Source organism: Pinus tabuliformis, chromosome J (genome assembly GCF_031772625.1).
Source record: "Pinus tabuliformis cultivar Carrire ecotype Pingquan chromosome J, CPIR1, whole genome shotgun sequence".
In the NCBI taxonomy this organism is placed as follows: Eukaryota; Viridiplantae; Streptophyta; class Pinopsida; order Pinales; family Pinaceae; genus Pinus; species Pinus tabuliformis.
Window position 1 is genome coordinate 303,991,745 of NC_142295.1, and position 24,085 is coordinate 304,015,829.

Here is a 24,085-nt window from a genome sequence, read left to right on the forward strand (position 1 = left end):
TGCATTAGGAAAACATCAAAGGAAGAGTCTCCTACAATAATAGAAAAGAGAAAGATGAATATTCTTGAGCTAATACAAAAATGTGTGCGGCCCCATGCAAACTAAGTCAAACTAAATACATATGCGTCTACTTTATCGAAAGAAAAAATGATGTATTTGAATATTTTAAAGAATTTAAAAATATGGTTGAAAAGAAAACAAGAAAATACATCAAGATATTTAGTTCATATTAAGGGGGAGAATACACATCAGGAGCATGAATCAATTATCACAAAAGTCATGGAATTTAGCAACATTTTACAATGCCACATACTTCTCAATAGAATGATGTAGCAGAAAGGAAAATAAAAACATTAGTTTAATGTGCTCAAAACATGATAAGAGGTAAAAATTTGTCTATGGATTTTGTGTTGAAGTAATTAGCACTGTTGTGTATTTGAGAAACAAAAGTATTAAAAAAATTCTAAAGTAAATAAAACCCTACAAAGCATTTCATGGCTATAACCGAGTAGCAAGTCATTCGAAAATCTTTGGAAGCACAAGATTTTCTCGTTTTCGAAAGGAATATAGGATAAATATTGATGACAAGGAAATCAAGTGCATATTTAATGGTTATTGTTATGATTATAAAGCTTATAAAATGTATGATCCAATGACTCACTATGTATTTTCAAGCAGAGATGTCATATTTCACGAATATATATTGCATGATTTTGAATGAGGGAGTGCATAATGTATAGAAACTACATAAATATAAAAAAGTAGAATAAGGTGAAGAAAAATAGGTTTATGTTGAAGAAAAATGTAGCATTGAAGCTGTTAACACACCAATAGGAAGTGGGGAAGCTCCAAAAATAAATAATCCATTACAAACATCAACAAGGTAAATTCAGACACCAATTAGATGTAACGATTATGTGTTAATGACTCAAGTTATGAATATAGTTGAGCCTTCAAATTATGACCAATACAAAGATAATAAAGAATGGATGGATGCCATAAAAGTAGAATATGATTCTATTGTGAAAAATGATACATGAGAATTGACATAATCTCCAAAGGATAAAGATTGGTTATTCAAAACAAAAATAAATATTGATTAAACTATTGATAAATATAAAACTATACTGATAGCAAAGGGATATTCACAAAAATAATGGATAGATTTGAAGAAAATTTTGCACCTGCAGCTAAAATGAAGACCATTAGAGTGGTGGTTGCATTGGCTACATGAAGACCATTAGAGTGGTGGTTGCATTGGCTACTAAGCATAGCTCAAAGCTAAATTAGTTAGATGTCATGTCATCATTTTTATTGGAAAATTAAAGCAAGAAGTCTATCTTGTTCAAGTCGAAGCTTTTGTAAAGTAGGGAAACAACATCTTTTTTGTTGGTTAAAGAAAAATTTATATATAGTCAAATAAACACATTACTCTTTGTATGTGAAGATTGATAAATTCTTCTCACAACAAGGTTTTACAAAAGGTAAAGGACATCCAAATTTGTATATCAAGAGGGATGAAAAAGGATATATCATTTTAATTTGTGTACATGTTGATTATCTTATAACAAGAAATGCTACCAAGTTAATTGAAAATATCAAAAGTTGTATGTCATAAGAATTTGAAAGGAAGGATCTTAGAGAGTTGCATTACTTTTTAGGTAGGTAGTTTGTACAGATAATAGTATAACCTTGGTCACACAAACTAAATGCACACATGAATTAAATAGAATATTAAATATGAATGGATGTAAAGAAGTTTCAACACCATTGGAAGAGAATTCTAAGTTGATCAGTGATGACAAAACAAAAGAAGTGAATGGCATATTATATATAAAATATATGTTGATTCTAAATGACTTATCTACAACCATGACATATATTCAGTAAGTGGCTAAGCCACATGAAAGTAATTGGAAAGTAACCAAGAGATTCCTTTGATATTGGATGGAGAATGAAACTTTTGGTTTTTGAATTAAAAGCTTATTTAAATTTTGGTTACACATGATATCTAGTTGAGAATAAGTCCACCTATGGTTATGCATTCACTATTGGATCTAGTACTATTTCATGGAGTAGCTAGAAACAACCAACTATTTTTTTTTCTTCCGCTGAAGTTGAGCACAAGGTCTTATGCCGTGCAACGTTTGAATCATTTTAGCTAAGAAGAATTGACAATGGAAACTCTATCAAGTTAGAAAACAAACCAATCTATCATGCAACATCAAAACATCTTCCAACGAACCATCATTTTGTATGGGATAATTGATTTAATTTATTGTAATACAAATGATAATGTGGCAAAAAGCTTATTAAACCTCTAAAAAAAATAGCTTTACACTATATAGAGAACAAGTGTGGTAAATAATTCATTTATGGAGAGAATAGGATATGAAAATTCTAGATTACTAGAATTTAAGATCACATAATAAAATGTATTACAAAATGTATTACATGATCCAGTGTACCTAAAATATACTGTTTTCCAATGTAAAAGTAAGATAAAGCTGGCTACTACTTATCTTTACAAATTGTAGTGATCATATCCCATTACTATATAACAGAACTCCATAGTGTATAGGCCTGAACCTGAATTAATAAAATGTCTCTCTCTGCCCACTAAAATATTGGAATTGTTTATCGTGAGTACGAGATCCAATTTCAGTTCAAACCCTATAATTACCCCCGAGAAAAGAAGACCTTCTCGCTAATTTAAATAAACATGCCATTTACAATCCACAAACTGATCCATTGAGACATTTATCGTTTATTTTCTTATTCGAAATTCTTGATACGCTAGCGAGCTTAAATGTGAGATAGAAAACGATTTAAAAATAGGAGAGGATTTTGACATCGTATAAATGTTGATAGTGCAGGATTGTAAATGGCCACAAAATTATTTCCAGAAACTTTCGTCCAAAAGGGAAAAGAGAGGTACCTAATCTATGACCTATGACCTAAGCACAAGTTGCTTTTATCAACAAAGTATTGTGGCCGATGAGTGGTGAGAGAATTAGCTCTCATTCGATATAACTGGTTAATCACTTCCCAATGACAATGGTAATATATAAGTCTCATAGCTCTCAAGTACTCACGAGAGCTTTTATCAACAAAGTATTGTGGCTGATGAGTGGTGAGAGAATTAGCTCTCATTCGATATAACTGGTTAATCACTTCCCAATGACAATGGTAATATATAAGTCTCATAGCTCTCAAGTACTCACGAGAGATGGTGAAGGGTCAACCACAACGTCGGCAACATGATTGAAAACGCAGTGAATCCCGAAAGAATTATGATAATTCGTGTGATCAAATCGAAGAGACAACCAAGGTAGATGAACACCAAGGTGATCCTTTAATTTTTTTAAGTGGATTTGGGAGTCATTATGGTTAAAAATGACCACAGACCATTATTAATAACTACAAATTATTATTAGATGTATTGATGTAATTAGTAAAATGAGTTACTTTTTAGTTATAGGAAGTTATTTAAGGAATGGTTCATATTAAATTGGTGATTGACTTAGAAATTTAATGTACATTTGGAGAGTCATTTTTGACTTAGAGCAATAAAAATTCCAATCTTTTACCCACGATAATTTCTTTAACATACTGTCAAGTTTTACCAAATAAATCACTATATTAATTTGTGCCATTTAATTTTTATTCTTTACATTTCTTCCTCAATTAAATATTAATGAACTCGAAATACCAACAATTATGTTGACAATCCTATTTTTTTGAAAATCATTATGAGCAATAGACTTTACTCGACCACGAAATTGTTTTTCCCATAAGCAACAGGATTCAAATTTCTTGCCTGATCGAATCAAAAGATATGTCAGAGGTACCCTTACTTTCTTTGTGGATTTGTTGACCATTCCATATATTGATTGCTCCTTTTTTTCATAAAGATAAGCAACTGAATTTAATGAATCACTCAAAAAATTTCCATTAATAAGAGAAATGAAGCTTAATGGGCGCTAACTCGGAGAAAGACAAAGACGGCATCAAAAAGCACATTGTCATGCCTCCAGGCCAGCGGTAGTCTTTCAACCGCTCTTGGCAAGGTGCGGCACCACCCAACACTTTCTTTTCACCAATACTTATGTTTATGGACTACGCCTAACCGCTTGTCCTACTTAGTTTGTGCTTCTCAACCAAGTAATTATTATGTTTCCTTTATGCCAATGAACACCCATACACATTCATTATCATCAGCAATTATAAACGAATAACACAATTGCACAATATAAAGGGAGGGGCAACTCCTTGAACAATGAGTCTGCCCGAATACAATATATTAATCAACTTTTCAATGTTACAAAGCTTTACAAGTATACTTGGGAAACACCAAGTTTCATACTTAGCCAAAATTACAACTTCTCACACCTCTGTGTGATAACCAAGATTCTTTGCCCAAGTCGGGCAGGTGCGCCCTCACACGAGCTACCAACCAAACTTCACAACCAAACCTTCGCATGGCAGGCGGGTGACCTCACCCGAGTCACCCTTCGTTTACCTCCGCACGGTGGGTGGGCGACCTCACCCGAGTCCCCTTTCTTCCACCTCTGCGTTTGTCTTCGCACGATGGGCGGGTGCTCACCCGAGCCACCCAAGAACCTGTGTTAACCAAGTGCCCGACACTTCTACCTGTGCACCACACCTTCGCCTTCTTTCCAAGAACTCGTGCTACCTTAAGGAGCTGCCCAAGGTTGGGCGCATACGACCTGCGCCTTCACCTTTGCTGTGGCTCTTTATCACTTCACACTTCTTGTGTTGAAAACTTATGTGAACGCTCAAGCTTGTTCTAAATGAATCTTAAACATGCCAATATATATGCTGCACGCATGCTTAACCAACTCCATGGCCAACCTGTGTTATATTTCCATCGATGCCCTTTTCCTTGGTTCTTCATATGGTCGGCTTCATCCACCAACGCCCTCAACCAACTTCCATCACCGTTGACTCACTCCATGAACGCGCACGCTGTTCATCATACAAACACATGACTTGCTCCTCACTTGTATGCATGCACGCTCCCAAGTGTTTGCTCTGCCATGTCTTGTTAACTCGTGCACACACCAAGTCGCACTCCAACCTTCGCACTCCACGGTGGTATCGGTAAGAACCGCAGGTCCTTACATCCTCGTCCACCTGAAGTCGTTGTCATCCTCGACAACATACCATTTGGTAGCCATTCTCCAAGATCAATATTTTCATATTCGAGCAGTCTTATCCATGATATCAACTCTTCCACATACGGCAAACATCCATGCAACATATGTAGAACTACCATCTCCATCATGTGTCATCTTGTAGTCTTTCATCAGATGCCAACACACCTCTGTCATGTGCCAACACGTAGTCCCCACACTAGCACAACTCTGCACACTGGTACCCCTCATGACTCGAACTAGTTGGGAAGCTAATCCAACCATACACCCAAACCAGAAGAATGCACATCCTTATGCCATTATCAGTCTTTCCTTGACTTCTGCTACATCTCGGACTCATCAAAGTCTGCTCAACATTCCATGCTCAGGTCCATAGAAACTCCATCCCCTCTGCAACATGTCCAGTCCATGGTCTTGTTGCACAAAAGAGTACAACCTCTCCATCGGATCATACAAAAAATCTCCATGTCACATCAACATCTGCACAACATCCCTGCCTTAGCACTCCCATAAAATTCCCATGAATGACACCTCTATACATGCTCCTGCATTATGTCCCTGCATAACTCATGCTCCATGTCTCCAACTTGATGTCCAGGACTCTAGTTGTCCATGATGTCCAACTTGTGTAGACTTCATCCCGACATCTAATCATCTACATCCAAGTCTGCCAATCTGTTATAAAGAAGCCTCCTCCAAGGCCCCTTGCTAAGTTGGTGTAGCCCCTCCCAAACAAGGTCCCTACACCAACCCATCTCTAAGGTTGTCTATAGAGAAAGGAGGGCCAGGAAGTTTCCTCCCTAACTCTCATCCACCCATGTATCAGATTGATGTTGTTCCCTCAGATATCTATGCACAGCCTCAACCTCCTCACATGTGCACCCAAGCTCACCTAACTTGTCCTTCTTCAATTGAAAATCATATATGCCCATAGCATACTTGCAAAAGTCCACTATACTAGCCAAATCTCTACCTGCATAATCCTCTACAACCACTACCGCTGAAGTAGTACTCGGACTCCCTTCATCTGCAACTCCATTGTGAAGATCATCAGTAGAAGATGTCTCTGTCAAGTGCTCCATGATTCATGAGATTGTCCTCTCACTTCCTTCCTTCTTCCTTTCTCTTGCAACGAAGTCAATCACCTTCCCTTCCTTCATTGTTTGAGTCATACTCCCAAGTCCTCTTTGCTCCACATCCTCATGCTTCACATTCGGATCTTTGGGATACAAAGTTGTAGAATTCATCCTTGGTCTATACCCCAAGCAACTCCTTCTATTCATCGGAACCAACATAGTTCTTCCTCCAGCTATGATCAAGAGAATGTCCCAATCCGCCATTGGTATAGCTTGTGCAAGCTTCATGAAATCTTGCCCCAACACCATAGAATGATCATCCATGTCTACGATCCTCAAGTCCAACCTTCCAAACCACGAGCCCACTCTCACCTGAGTGTTCTCCATCACACCAATAATAGCCTTCATGGTAGAGTTAACTGCTTTGAAAGCACTCCACTCCCTCTCCACTTCAACTTTCTTCCGAAAAGACTTTGTTGTGTTCTTACTCAAGAAGCTATGAGTAGCCCCCGTATCCACCAAAGTTGCAAATCTCTTGCCCTTCACGATCACCTACACAAAACTCAGCTTCAAGGCATCACCCCCTTCTGTCGGCTTTATCATGTGTCTTACATCAGCAACCTTCTTCAAAAACTCGGCCTCAGAAGTGTCCATTGGCTTGTGCTCCAATTTGACATTCCTCCTAAGGTACTTCACTTCCTTGGTTGACTCTTCTAAGCAACTCGATCCTGGCTCAGCTTGACTTCCTTCAAGCTTGTCCTCCATCACATTCTGCTTAAGTGCACCAACCAAGTGCCTATTGACTACTTCCATAGAACTAAGCTTCCGAACATCCTCTGGATTATTACGGTAGTGAGTTCCCAGCCTATCAATGTAGTCGAGCTCATCCTGCTCAATTGCAACAACCTTCTTACCAAGAAGTTTCTTCTTCATTTCATCCTCAAGCTGCTTGATTTCAGTCTCCACCATGGAACTCTCCTTCCTCAATGGGGCTCTTTCATCCAAGAGCTCTTGAAGATCAATTCCATTCTGTTGGATATCCTTGTCAAGTTCCCTGAGTTCACCATCCATTGTACTTCCGCATTGGCTCTTGAGTTCTTCAAGTTCCTTCCTTAGTTCCAAACAACCTTCTTGAATCTTCATGTTCTCAGCCTTCATCAAAACCCAGTTAGAACTCCATCGACCCACCTGTTCCAACACTTTGTACTGGAAGACTTCACCTGCATTATGGCTAGACTCACCTTCTATAGGTTCATCTACCATCTTTTCCCTTTCAGCCTTCTCCATATTTACCAGCTTCACCAAGTTCCTACAACTCGAACCAGTTCTTGTTCCACTTGTATGTGAAACCAACTTCCTTCACCTGCAAGTACCTATTTCCACTGTCATCAACTTGCAAGTGTATATGCACTTGCTTCACCCAGCTTCCTGCAAGACTCCTCCAAGTCTTCAGACTAGCTCTGATACCAACTGTCACACCCCCAGGCCGGCGGTAGTCTTTCAACCGCTCTTGGCGATGTGTGGCACCACCAAACACTTTCTTTTCACCAATACTTATGTTCATGGACTACATATAACCGCTTGTCCTACTTAGTTTTTGCTTATCAACCAAGTAATTATTATGTTTCCTTTATACTAATGAACACCCATACACATTCATTATCATCAACAATTATAAATGAAGAACACAATTGCACTGTATAAAGGGAGGGGCAACTCCCTGAACAATGAGTCTACCCGAATACAATATATTAATCAACTTTTCAATGTTACAAAGCTTTACAAGTATACTTGGCAAACACCAAGTTTCATACTTAGCCAAAATTACAACTTTTCACACCTCCGTGTGATAACCAAGATTCTTTGCCCAAGTCGGGCGGGCACGCCCTCACACGAGGTGCCAACCAAAATTCACAACTGAACCTTTGCACGACGGGAGAGCGACCTCACCCAAGTCACCCTTCGTTTACCTCCGCATGGTGGGCGGGCAACCTCACCTAAGTCCCCTTTCTTCCAGCTCCACGTTTTGTGTTCACATGATGGGCGAGCACTCACCCGAGCCACCCAAGAACCTGTGTCAACCAAGTGCCCGGCACTTCTACCCATGTACCGCACCTTGCCTCCTTTTCAAGAACTTGTGCTACCTTAAGGAGTTGCCCAAGCTTGGGCGCATACGACCTGTGCCTTCACCTTTGTTGTGGCTCTTTATCACTTCACACTTCTTGTGTTGAAAACTTGTGTGAACGCTCGAGCTTGTTCTAAATGAATCTTCAACATGCCAATATATATGTTGCACGCATGGTTAACCAACTCCATGGCCAACCTGTGTTATATTTCCACCGACGCCCTTTTCCTTGGTTCTTCATATGGTCGGCTTCATCCACCAACGCCCTCAACCAACTTCCATCACCGTCGGCTCACTCCATGAACGCCCACGCTGTTCATCATATAAACACATGACTTGCTCCTCACTTGTATGCATGCACGCTCCCAAGTGTTCGCTCTGCCATGTCTTGTTAACTCGTGCACACACCAAGTCGCACTCCAAACTTCGCACTCCATGGTGGTATCGGTAAGAACCGCAGGTCCTTACATCCTCCTCCACCTAAAGTCGTTGTCATCCTCGAAAACATACCATCCTGGTAGCCATTCTCCAAGATCAATATTTTCATATCCAAGTAATCTTATCCATGATATCAACTCTTCCACATACAACAAACATCCCTGCAACATATGTAGAACTACCATCTCCATCATGTGTCATCATGTAGTCTTTCATCAGATGCCAACACACCTCTGTCATGTGCCAACATGTAGTCCCCACACTAGCACAACTCTGCACACTGGTACCCCTCATGACTCGAACTAGTTGGGTAGCTAATCCAACCATACACCCAAACCACAAGAATGCACATCCTTATGCCATTATCAGTCTTTCCCTGACTTCTGCTACATCTCAGACTCATCAAAGTTTGCTCAACATCCCATCCTTAGGTCTAAGGAAACTCCATCCCCTCTGCAACATGTCCTGTCCATGGTCTTGTTGCACAAAAGAGTACAACCTCTCCATCAGATCATACAAAAAATCTCCATGTCACATCAACATCTGCACAACATCCCTGCCTTAGCACCCCCATAGAATTCCCATGAATGATACCTCTATACATGCTCCTGCATTATGTCCCTACATAACTCATGCTCCATGTCTCCAACTTGATGTCCATGATGTCCAACTCATGTAGACTTCATCCCAACGTTTGATCATCTGCATCCAAGTCTGCAAATCTGTCATAAAGAAGCCTCCTCCAAGGCCCCTTGCTAAGTTGGTGTAGCCCCTCCCAAACAAGGTCCCTACACCAACCCATCTCTAAGGTTGTCTATAGAGAAAGGACGGCCAGGAAGTTACCTCCCTGACTCTCATCCACCCATGTATCAGATTGATGTTGTGCCTTCAGATATCTATGCACAGCCTCAACCTCCTCACATGTGCACCCAAGCTCACCTAACTTGTCCTTCTTCAACTGAAAATCATATATGCCCATAGCATACCTGCAAAAGTCCACTATACTAGGAGGATCTCTACCTGCATATTCCTCTACAACCACTACCTCTGAAGTAGTACTCGGACTCCCCTCATTTGCAACTCCATTGTGAAGATCATCAGTAGAAGATGTCTCTGTCAAGTGCTCCATGATTCATGAGATTGTCCTCTCACTTCCTTCCTTCTTCCTTGCTCTTGCAATGAAGTCAATCAACTTCCCTTCCTTCGTTGTTTTAGTCATACTCCCAAGTCATCTTTGCTCCACATACTCATGCTTCACATTCGGATCTTTGGGATACAAAGTCGTAGAATTCATCCTTGGTCTATACCACAAGCAACTCCTTCTATTCATCGGAACCAACATAGTTCTTCCTCCAGCTGTGATCAAGAGAATGTCCCAATCCACCATTGGTATGGCTTGTGCAAGCTTCATGAAATCTTGCTCCAACACCATAGAATGATCATCCATGTCTACGATCCTCAAGTCCAACCTTCCAAAACACGAGCCCACTCTCACCTGAGTGTTCCCCATCACACCAGTAACAACCTTCATGGTAGAGTTAACTGCTTTGAAAGCACTCCACTCCCTCTCCACTTCAACTTTCTTCCCAAAAGACTTTTCTACGTTCTTACTCAAGAAGCTATGAGTAGCCCCCGTATCCACCAAAGTTGGAAATCTCTTGCCCTTCACGGTCACCTGCACAAAAATCAGCTTCAAGGCATCACCCCCTTCTGTCAGCTTTATCTTGTGTCTTACATCAGCAACCTTCTTCAAAAACTTGGCCTCAGAAGTGTCCACTGGCTTGTGCTCCAATTTGACATTCCTCCTAAGGTACTTCACTTCCTTGCTTGACTCTTCTAAGCAACTCGATCCTGGCTCAGCTTGACTTCCTTCAAGCTTGTCCTCCGTCACATTCCGCTTAAGTGCACCAACCAGGTGCCCATTGACTACTTCCATAGAACTAAGCTTCCGAACATCCTCTGGATTATTATGGTAGTGAGTTCCCAGCCTGTTAATGTAGTCGAGCTCATCCTGCTCAATTACAACAACCTTCTTACCAAGAAGTTTCTTCTTCATTTCATCCTCAAGCTGCTTGATTTCGGTCTCCACCATGGCACTCTCCTTCCTCAACGGGGCTCTTTCATCCAAGAGCTCTTGAAGATCAATTCCATTATGTTGGATCTCCTTGTCAAGTTCCCTGAGTTCACCATCCATCGTACTTCCGCATTGGCTCTTGAGTTCTTCAAGTTCCTTCCTTAGTTCCGAACAACATTCCCGAATCTTCATGTTCTTAGCCTTCATCGAAACCCAGTTAGAACTCCATCGATCCACCTGTTCCAACACTTTGTACTGGAAGACTTCACCTGCATTATGGCTAGACTCACCTTCAATAGGTTCATCTACCATCTTTGCCCTTTCAGCCTTCTCCATATTTACCAGCTTCACCAAGTTCCTGCAACCCGAGCCAGTTCTTGTTCCACTTGTATGTGAAACCAACTTCCTTCACCTGCAAGTACCTATTTCCACTGTCATCAACTTCCAAGTGTATATGCACTTTCTTCACCCAGCTTCCTACAAGACTCCTCCAAGTCTTCAGACTAGCTCTGATACCAACTGTCATGCCCCCAGGCCGGCAGTAGTCTTTCAACTGCTCCTGTCGAGGTGCGGCACCACTGAACACTTTCTTTTCACCAATACTTATGTTCATGGACTACACCTAACTGCTTGTACTAATTATTTTATGTTTCTCAACCAAGTAACTATTATGTTTCCTTTATACCAATGAACACCCATACACATTCATTATCATCAACAATTATAAACAAAGAACACAATTGCATAGTATAAAGGTAGGGGCAACTCCCTGAACAATGAGTCTACCCGAATACAATATATTAATCAACTTTTCATTGTTACAAAGCTTTACAAGTATACTTGGGAAACACCAAGTTTCATACTTAGCCAAAATTACAACTTCTCACACCTCCATGTGATAACCAAGATTCTTTGCCCAAGTCGGGTAGGCGCGCCCTCACATGAGCTGCCAACCAAACTTCACAACCGAACCTTCGCATGATGGGTGGGCAACCTCACCCAAGTCACCCTTGATTTACCTCCGCACGGTGGGTAGGCGACCTCACCCAAGTCCCCTTTCTTCCACCTCCACATTTGTCTTCGCACAACGGGCGGGCACTCACCTGAGCCACCCAAGAACCTATGTCAACCAAGTGCCTGGCACTTCTACTCGTGCATCACACCTTTGCCTTCTTTCCAAGAACTCGTGCTACCTTAAGGAGTTGCCCAAGGTTGGGCGCATACGACCTGCGCCTTCACCTTTGTTGTGGCTCTTTATCACTTCACACTTCTTGTGTTGAAAACTTGTGTGAATGCTCGAGCTTGTTTTAAATGAATCTTCAACACACCAATATATATGCTGCATGCATGGTTAACCAACTCCATGGCTGACCTGCGTTATATTTCCACTGACGCCCTTTTCCTTGGTTCTTCATATGGTCGGCTTCATCCGCCAACGCCCTCAACCAACTTCCATCACTGTCGGCTCACTCCATGAATGCCCACGTTGTTCATCATATAAACACATGACTTGCTCCTCACTTGTACACACGCACGCTCCCAAGTGTTTGGTCTGCCATGTCTTGTTAACTCATGCGCACACCAAGTCGGACTCCAACCTTCACACTCCACGGTGGTCTCAGTAAGAACCGCAAGTCCTTACACACATGAAGGAGAAAAATTGATTTGTATTTAATTTATATGTATTTATATGAATATGAGGTGTATTTTGGAATAGGGTTTTTAGAATTTTGAGTTAATTATTAATAGTTAGATGGATGGTAGATATTTAACTAAAAAAATTATTTTAAACTATTGATAAAATCAACATTTGACATTAAATTTTTTCAATTAAATTGATTAATTAAAAAATTTATATGGTATAATGTCATGAATCCATCTATTTAATACTGTTGCATATATATATATATATATATATATATATATATATATATATATATATATAGAAAGAGAGAGAGAGAGAGATAACTTTGTTTTTTCTTATCAACGTTACTTTAAAGTAAATTTATACATTCACCATTTATATTGAATATTAAATGTTCATATATCATTTGAAACCTTTACGTTAAAGTTATAACATTGATACAGTTATATTGATGTTTATCACATGGATGTAATCCTTACTTTAATACCATCCCTTTTATGAAATGTTTTCTGAGATTAATCAATGATCTACATACACTTTCGGGATTTTTTTGTACCAGGAATTTATATTTGTTTACAATTCATTTTATTTAAACTTTAACTTAATACTAGATACATCACATGCCGCCATTTGGCCTCATTAATCACAGAATTTACTCCAGCTATTGTGACGACCTAGGGGCAAGGTCCGGCCTGTCGTGATCTTCAATGCTGTGGAGCGCTTCTGCAATTTTGGGATTTCGGGCCCTATCCATGGTCATCTGGCCTTGGTCTCGATCCGACGGCTGATATCATTCCCAGGTTCTTGTGATTTCGAAAGCTTGGTATTCGGGGTTATTGTTTCTCTCCTCCGATGGTGTTCATCATTCTGCTCCACCATACGGTTTTGGTGTGCCCACGTTGTTGTTCCTTGGTCGAGTTTTAGAGCCACTGGATGCCGAGGCTCTCCTTCCCTGTCATGGTGATCTATACTCCTATCTTGTTGGTTATCAGGTGACTTCTAGTTTGGTGAAAAAAGCAGTGTCGTGAGCCCTTCAAAGGTAAAGGTCTCTAACTGCTTTTCTACTTCAGTTGTTTGCATGCCTATGGTTTTATGTAAATGGAAAATAACCCGTGTTCCCTCTTGGTTGGGAGGTATTAGTTTGCAGGTGGAGTGGCTCCCAGGAAAAGGGTGGATGGAGCTCTTAACCATCTCGCCGAACTTCAAGCTAGAAGCTAAGTCCCTTATCTGGGTATTTGATCTAGTTCAAAGTTTACTGTTGATGGATTTCATGGTTTTAGAGATTTGTAATAGTTTTAAGTATAAGGTCTAGTTCCGACTCTTTTAATTCATGGGGTTTAACCAACTGAGACAGTGCATGTATTTTGGTTTCCTGTGTGGATGAGACAAGGCTAAGGCTAGCTAGTTTCTGTTCGAGACGGCCTGGCTTTTCTGGCCAAACTCTACAACCAGACTATGGACTGCTCCAAAATTTACTATACTCAGACTATTAGATATTATGACTATTAGTTTCAAACCCTCCGGGGAATCTATAAGTTAATATAGTATTAATCTTTTGTTTTCTCAAACTATAATGTTATTACTCATCTTTTGTGCCTATTGCGGCTATAGGTAATATGAAATGTCTTGATTTATTTTGATAACTATCTGTGGTGATTACGAAGCTCGACACTGGGAATGTTTTATATGTTTAAATTATTAAACAGTAGCTGTCGGGACTTAGAGTACTTCCCATATTAAACTATATGGGATAAATCTATGAGTCCATAATGCATCTTTCTGCTGAAATTATTCTTAGACTTCTTACTTGAGTTTTGGTATTCTATTGATATATCGAGTTTCCTACTGTCTGGGCTTTTTCCTCATTTTATTTTGAAATTGTTATATTATTAGTTACAGGCAGATTAATTTCAGAATTATCATAGGCTTGATATGCTAAGATCTTGATTATGGTATGGTTTTCATCATTATGGAAAATCATCATTAATTCCAGCAAGATAATTAAAGATTGTTAATACTTGTTCTTTTTCTGCCTAACAGTTCTAATATCAGATTATTTTAGTATACTTGTATGACGCTCTTCCTTTTATTTTTTATCTAATTCAGAATTTTACATTAAATATTTTGCTTGTATGTCATTAGAGACATGTCTTTATATGTTTAGTCTACTATTTGTCAGACTATTTATCCTATTCTACAGTCTATTACAAGGTTCCTGTATATTTAACTTAGTTTTTTTTTGCAATTTCTTCATAATAGCTTTAAACACATAAATAATTTCATAAGATACATCCTTATTCTTCTAGATTTATCTGTAAGATAATTTACTTATTTGGTTTGCACCATTCTTCTAGAGTTGTTCTGCAGCTCAGACTTGATGTGCAATAAAATGCCTCCCAACCTTGAGACTACTCTCGCAGTAGTCTCCCCCCGAGCTGTTCCTATACCCAGGAACTTTTCTCACTATCTCTTGGACGAGATCTATAATACCTTTGATGGCTATCTGGTCCAAATCAGATATAGCATCAGAACTCTGTCTGACTCTTTAGCACATATTATTTCCTCTTTCTTTCTCTCCTGATCTCAAATACCCCTATCCTCTTGATCCTTCTTTGAGTAAATACTAAAGAATTAGTTAGGCCAATAACTGTTTCTTTCTAACCACTTAGAAAGTAAAACAATATTTACAAGTAACTGTAATTCACTTATGCATAAGAGTTTTCAAAAATAATTCCATATTTAAAATAATATCAAATTGTTTGGTTTGCAGTAATTAAAATATTTACATAATTTGGGGATATCACATCTTCGCCCCCTAAGATGTAACATCGTCTCGATGTTTTCCTCTTACCAATAATTCTGAAAAGGTTTTCTTCATAACTTGCTCATCTTCCTAAGTGGCCTCTTCTGGCCCATAGTGCTACCACTACACTTTAACCTCGGTGATAACTCATTTCCGCAGTGTTACTTCTCTCCGATCGAGCATAACGAGAGGCTCGACCAAGAATTTTCCTTCCTATTCGACCTATACAAAAAAAAATTATTTTAGTTTGTCAATGAGTCCCCTTTGTCCTTTTAAAAGAAAAAGAATAAACATCTGATTATTAGTAAAATGTCTATATTATACTTTACCTGTATATTCTACCAATTGATTATGTGATTAGCATCATAAATGTATTTCTTAAGTAAGGAAATGTGAAAGACATTGTGTACACGGATATGGCTGGGTAAAGCAAGCTGGTAGGCCACCAGCCCAATTCGAGCTAGAATCTTGAAAGGCCCACAAAAATGAGGTGCTAACTTAGCACATTGGGTCCACTACAAGGTGCTTTTCTTGGGTCGTACCCGAATGTAAACGTGTTCTCCTACTTGAAATTTTCAGAAGCTCCTTTTCTGATCAAAAAAATTCTTTTGCCGGTCCTAGGGGTCCTTTAAATTTCCTCGTACCATTTTTACCATCTTTTCCATTTCATCTAACATATCTAGTCCTAGCATTAGTTTGTCTTCTGGACTACTCCAACTCAAAGGTGTCTTGCACTTTCTTCTGTATAACACTTCAAAAGGGCTCATCTGTAACGATGTATGATACCCATTGTTGTAAGAAAATTATACTAAGTGCAGGTATTCCTCCCCCTTAGAAGGTTGTTGCATTACGTAGGTTCGCAACATGTCTTCGACTACTTGATTAACTTTTTCTGTCTGCCCATCCATTTGAGGATTGTATGCAGTACTAAAGTGTAGCTGTGTGCCCAATCCTTCAAAAAGGGCCTTCCAAAAGGCTGATGTGAATTTCACATCTCAGTTGGAGATGATCATTTTGGGTATACCATGTAACTTGAAGATATTCTGCATAAAAATATTTGAAATTTGCACTGCTTTGTAAGTTGATTGAACTGGTATGAAATGAACAAATTTGCTCAATTTATCTACCACCACCATGATAGAGTCGTTTAGATTTTTTGATTTAGGTAGTCCGGTGATGAAATCAATAGATATTGTTTCCTATTTCCATTCAGGAATTGGTAGTGGGTGGAACAACCCTGTTGGGTGCTAGTTCTCTGCCTTTACCTGCAGGCATTCTAGACAACGTCCTAAATACTTGGCGACTTCCTTCTTCATACCAAGCCAAAATAATTCTTTTTCTAAGGGCAGAAATCATTTTCTGGTATCTTGGGTGCCCTGCACAAGCACTTTTATGATATTTATCTAAGATTGAATTTTTAAACAGTTTTTGGTTAGGTACATATAACCTCTTCCTATATATCAGAAGTTCATTTGGATTGACCTCATATCTTAATTGTTGTTCATGACTGTTTTCAATCTTTTCTTGCTGCCATAAATGTTTATAAATTAAATCTTCCATGGTTGTTTCATGGATGTGCTCATAGAAGGTAGTTCAAGATTCACTAAAGGAGATTTCATATAAGTAGTTCACTTTTCGACTTAAAGTGTCTGCAACCTTGTTTTATTTTCCCTTCAAATGTCTGATTTCAAAGTCAAATTCGCTTAGGAAATCAACCCAATGGCTTGCCTAGCATTTAAAGTGGGCTGTTGGAAGTAGATTGTCAAACTATGATGATTTGTTAATAGCAGAAATTTCTTGGCTAACAAATAGTGTCGCTACTTTTTCAAGGCATGTATTACTACTGTTAATTCCAAATCATAAGTGGAATATTTTTGTTCATATTCCTTAAGGTTCCTTGACTCATAAGCTACAACCCTACCTTCTTGCATTAATACACCTCCTACACCTTCTTTGCTAGCATCAGTACAAACTACATATTCTTTGTTAAGATCAGCAATACTCAAAATAGGGGTGGTGGTGAGTATATATTTAAGCTGATCAAAGCTCTTTTGGCAGTTAGGAGTTCATCTAAATGCCTTTCCTTTCTTTTGTAGAGAGCTAATAGGGTATGCCACCCTAGAAAAACCTTCCACAAATCACCTATAATATTGAGCTAAGCCCATGAACAATCTTATGTCTGCCACATCTTTCGGTACGAGCCACTCCATGATAGTTCTTATTTTCTCCAGATCAACTGCGATCCCATCCTTGGTGATGATGTGTCCCAAGTACTGGATTTGTTCCTTAAAGAAGTCACACTTGCTGTACTTGGCATACAATTGGTGTTCTCTTAGGATCTGAAGAACAATTCAGAGATGTTCTTTATGTTCTTCCATGCTTCTAGAGTAAATCAGTATGTCATCATTGAAGATTAGCACAAATTTGTCTAAGTATTAATGAAATATGTTATTCATGAGACACATGAAAGTTGCAGGGGCATTAGTCAGCCCAAAGGGTAGGACCACGAACTCATAATGTCCATACTAGGTTTTGAATGTTGTTTTTGCTATATCTTCCTCCTTTATTCAGATGTGATGATAGCCTGATTGGAGGTCAATTTTAGAGAAAACAGTTGCACCCTTTACCTGATCGAATAACTCATCTATATGAGCAAGGGGGTATTTATTCTTAATAGTCAATTTATTTAACTGAAGATAATCCATGCACATTCATAATGTTCCATCTTTCTTCTTGACGAAAAGTGCTGGAGCTCCCTAAGGGGATACACTCGGCCACATATAATTTTTATCTAATAGCTCTTGTAGTTGCATCATTAGCTCTATTAGTTCGGGGATACTCATATGGTAGGGGGCTCTAGAAACTAGGGTAGCCCCCCGAATTAACTCAATGGTAAAATCTATGTCCTGTTTTGGAGGTAGACCTAGAATTTCTTCAGGAAAAACATCCAGAAAACTTTATATTAATGGTATATTTTCTAAGGCAATAGATTTCTCTTTAGAGTCAGCATAACCCAATTGTATGGAATAGATCTAGCAACCCTTCCTGATGCATATTTCCAGTTGGGAAGTTGTTAAAGGTCTTATTTGCAAAGGTTTCTGAATACCTTGCACCTCTTGTCTTTCCCCTTGCTCATTTTAGAAATTAATGGTTTTGGTCTTCCAATTAATAAGGGACCAATGTTTTTTCTAGCCAATCCATGCCTATAAGGATGTCATATGACCCTAAGGGTAACATGTTCAAATCTGTCATAATAGACTCGTTAGCTAATTCTATAGGACAATTGTTGACTTTGGCCAAAACTTTTTTTTTGGCCCTGTGGCTAGGTATACTAGCCCTATATTTTTAAACTTTACTGCTTGCAATTTACATTGTTCCATAATCTTGGGACTAACATAACTCAATGTAGCCCCAGGATCAATCAAAATAGATACAGTTCGATCAAAAAGTTTACGTTCAAATTCGATCATTGTTGGTTGAAATTCCGCCTGATGATCTTCCAGAGCAGCATTGATTTTAGGGAGGCTCCTTGCTATTTCCCCTACTATGGAGGCTTCTTGTATTTGTGAAATCTAGTCAGATCCCTTGCGGTGTGGGAAATTATTGACATAATGCAGGCCTCTACATCCCCAACACTGTACAGGAGGTCTAGCAGTCGATTTTTCTTCAGTTCTGCTAGATTGATCATTAGTTCTAGCTTCGCCTGATACTTTGAATCTGGGCTGGTTTTTATTAAAATTTCAGTTGGTTTGACCATTGTACAATCCTATGTTGTCGGGGCCCTTATTCCCTTTATGACTGGGAATAAATTTACTTCCATTTTTATCAGTCCATCTCTTATTCATGTCTCCTTTTGGCATGTTCTACTGATAGAATATCCGTGCCTTACGAATAACTTCATCCATTGTTTTTGGATTGTCAAATTCTAGGCATTCCTTCATGAATAGAGGTAGACTGCTGATGAACCTCTGTACCTTTTCTCTTTCTTCGTGAATGTAAAGAACATACCAAAGTAATGATGTGAACTTTGTTATGAACTCGTCCATAGACATTTGGCCTAGCTGGAGATCTTGAAATTCTTTTGATTTTTCATCATAAAATATCTCTCGTAGATATTTTTCTTTAAAATATCTCTAAAATTGTTCCGAGGTTATACTTTGTTCATTCACTCCTCGAACGGTATTTACCTCTTCCCACCATAGTGTGGCCTTTCCTTGTAGCTGAAAAATAGCTAGGCGAGCCTTCAGATTATGGTCATATTCATATAGCTCGAAATATTTGTTCATATTTATGAGCCATGCTTCAGCCACTTCTTCCCGTTTGCCATCGAAAAGAGGAGGCTTTATTTTTTCGAAATTCCCCTTGAAGTTCCACTTTCTTCTCTTTCTGTGTCCTATGATTAGACACATTATCTATTTCTTCTTCATGGTTTTCCTCACCACCCTCAGTTTCTACATCCTTTGTCTGAAACTCTTGTTCTTCTATCATATTTCTGTATTCGAGACTATGTACCAGCGGCCAATTATTTTGTCTATCAAATAGACTCTTCATATTTTTTTTCTTATTCCTGCATTTATCTTTCATTGTATGCTCGTAACTAGGCCATTTCATCCTCTAACTCTTGCATTGTCACCATAATATTTGGGTTAATATTCCGCGACTTATCTCCCAACTATACCAAAACCTCAGGATTTCCTTCCTGAAATGTTGTAGGCCTCATCCCTATTATGAATCTGGGTGGTAAATTCCTCATTCTTCTCATACTGACTGCTTCTTGGTTTCCTACGTGTATATCACCAAATTTGTTATTTGTTTATTCAAGAGGTCTCAACTTGGTAACCTAAGCGCTCTGATACCATATGTCATGAATCCATATATTTAAAACAGTATATATATATATATATATATATATAGATATCTATATATATATATATATATATATATATATATATATATATATAACTTTGTTATTTCTTACCAACTGTTACTGTAAAGTAAATATATACATTCACCATTTATATTGAATATTAAATGTTCATATATCATTTGAAACCTTTATGTTAAATTTATAAAATTGATACAGTTATATTGATGTTTATAAGATGGATGTAATCCTTACTTTAATATTGTCCCTTTTATCAAAGGTTTTCTGAGATTATGTCAATGATCTACATACACTTTAGGGATTTATTTGTACCACAAATTTACAGTTGTTATAAATATACTTGGTATCACCCTGTCCTATCAACCAAGGTTGAGGGTTTACAAGTCATTTTATTTAAACTTTAACTTAATACTAGATACATCACTTGCCACCATCTAGCCTCATTAATTGCTAAATTTAGTCCGGCTATTCTGACAGCCTAGGGGCAAGGTCTAGCCTATCCTGTTCTTCAATCATGTGGAGCGCTTCTGCAGTTATGGGATTTCGGGCCCTATCCACGGTCATCCAGCCTTGGGCTCGATGCGATGCTTGATATCATTCCTAGGTTCTTATGCTTTTGAAGGCTTGGTAGTTTGAGGTCATTGTTTCTCTCCTCTGATGGTGTTCATCATTCTCCTTTGCTAGAGGGTTTTGGTGTGCCCACGCTGTTGTTCCTTGGTCAAGTTTTCGAGCCGTTGGATGTCGAGGCTCTCCTTCTCTGTCATAGTGATCTATACTCCTATCTCGTTGATTATGAGGTGACTTCTAGTTCAGTGAAAACAACAGTGACGTGAGCGTTTCAAAGGTAAAGTTCTCTAACTACTTTACTACTTCAGTTGTTTGCATGCTTATGGTTTTATGTAAATGGACAACAACCCGTGTTCCCTCCTGGTTTGGAGGCATTAGTTTGAAAGTGGAGAGGCTCCGAGGCAAAGGGTGGATGGAGCTCTTAACCATCTCGCCAAACTTCAAGCTAGAAGCTCAGTCCCTTATCCAGGTATTTGATATAGTTCAGAGTTTACTGTGGATGGATTTCAACGTTTTAGAGATTTGTAATAGTTTTAAGCATATGGTCTGGTTCTAATATTTTAATTCATGGGGTTTAACCAACAGAGATAGTGTATATATTTTGGTTTCCTGTGTGGATGAGACAAGGCCAAGGCTGACTAGTTTATGTTCGATATCACCTCAGCTTTTTCGGCTAAATTCTACAGCCAGACTATGGACTCCTTCAGAATTTACTATACTCAGACTTTTACATATGGTGACTATTAGTTTCAGACCCTCTCAGGAATCTATAAGTTAATATAGTATTAATATTTTGTTTTGTCAAACTGTAGTGTTATTACTCATCTTGTTTGCCTATTGTAGCTATAGGTAATATGAAATGTCTCAATTTCATTTGATAACTATTTGTGGTGATTACGAAGCTCCACACTGGGAATGTTTCATATGTTTAGATTATTGAACAATAGCTCTCAAGACTTACAGTACTTCCCAAATTAAACTATATACGATAAATCTATGAGTCAGTAATGTGTCTTTCTACTGAAATTATTCTTAGAGTTCTTATATGAATTTTGGTATTCTACTAATATATAGAGTTTCCTACTGTCCAGGCTTTTTCCCCATTTTATTATGAAATTGTTGTATTATCAATTACATGTAGATTAGTGTCAGAATTATCATAAGCTTGATATGCTAAGATCTTGATTCTGGTATGGGTTTCATCATTATGAAAAATCATCATTAATGCCAGCAAGATAATTGAAAATTGTTAATACTTTTTGTTTTTCCGCCTAACAATTCTGATATCAGACTTTTTATTATACTTGTATGAGACTCTTCCTTTTATTCTGTATCTAATTCAGAATTTGACATTAAATATTCTGCTTGTCTGTCATTAGAGACGTGTCTTTATATGTTTAGTCTACTAGTTGTCAGACTATTTATCCTGTTATGTAGTCTATTATAGGGTTCTTGTATATTTAACTTCTACTTAGTTTTTTTTACTTTCTTCATAATAGCTTTAAACACAAAAGTACTTTCATAAGATACATCATTGTTCTTCTAGATTTACTTGTAAGATAATTTACTTATCTCGTTTATACCATTTTTCAAGACTTGTCCTGCAGCTCAGACTTGCTGCACAATAAAATGCCTCCCAACCTTGAGACTACTCTCACGGTGGTCTCCCCCTGAGTTATTCCTGTACTCAGGAACTTTTCTCACTATCTCTTGGACGAGATCTGTAATACCTCTTATGGCTATCTGGTCCAAACCAAACGTAGCATCAGAACTATGTCTGACTCTTCAACACATATTATTTCCTCTTTCCTTCTCTTGATCGTTCTTTTAGTAAATACTCAAGAATTAGTTAGGCCAATAACTGTTTCTTTCTAACCACTTAGTAAGTAAAACAATATTTTCAAGTATCTGTAATTCACTTATGCATAAGAGTTTTAAAAAATAATTCCATATTTAAAATAGTATCAAATTGTTTGGTTTGCACTAATTAAAATATGTACCTAATTTGGGGATGTCACATATAATGTTATATGAAATAAATGAGTTATGGTATTTTGGGCATGTAGTGTGGATAAGTTATGATATTGGCCCATCTATTATAATAAAATTTATTTATAAATTAAAAATTTGAATAATAAGTGAAAAAAAATCTCCATACATAATTTATCCATATTTTTTCAAATATATTATATATATATATATATATATATATATTAATAATGAATAACACATTTAAAAGAAAATTAAAATTTTCCTCACTTTCTCATTTTAATAAGTTGAAATATATTATACTGTAAATAATTTGATTTTTATCATAAATTTATATCCATTCACATCTAACCAACCCGGGCTGGTAATAAACAAATATATTTTGTTTCTGAATTTATCAGTGCATCTCAACATTATTGCCTTTAAACGATTGTAAAATGTATTCAAATCAATAATAAAAAGCCACGTGTTTCTCACTATGAACTTCGCCCTTATCTTATCAATCCTTCTTTGTCAATATAACCGGAAAGGTATTATCATTCACTGGTGCGAATATTCAGTCTCCAGTGGGGTATGGTCAATCATTTGATGTGGGAAAAAATTATGGTCCATTCTGCGTCATTATTTGAAAGATTCTGGACACATGGAAGATGAGTGCATAATAAGGTTGTAGTTGGTGAAGGTAACTTCATTATTGGTGGGTAGGGATGGTTCATTAATAGTGGCGAGGTGTGGGCAGCAAGGAATTGTCATGTTGCAATCTTTTGCTTTCTAACAAATGAAATCAGTTTATGCTTATTATATTTGAGCGGTGGGAAAAAATGTTTAATCCCTGCCCAGGCAATAACAATATGTATATTCGATTGATAGTCATAGTCAGCTTAGGGTGTTTGAATTTTTTGGAAAACACTCATTGAATCTGTGCTAAAGGGAATAATAATATGAGTTTTCTTTCCTAGTCCTAAAGCAGTGAAGACTGGAACAATAAAACGTATTTTTCTGTTGCCCTAAAGCAGTGAAGACGGTTCAGAAACAATATCTAAATATTTAGTTAATTGTTTATTTATATGAATATATTAAAAAAATGAAGAAAATGAAATATTAAATGAGATAGATTAAAAGAACGAAAAATATTTAATGAAATATAAATATATGTTTTTGACACAAATAGATATGAATGCCTAGTTAATTATTTACTCATATAAATATATTAGAGAAGAGAAGAGAGAACATTAAATCAGATATAAGCATATAAATATATGTTTATTGTCATATTTTTCAATGATGGATAAAGATTTTCCTCGGA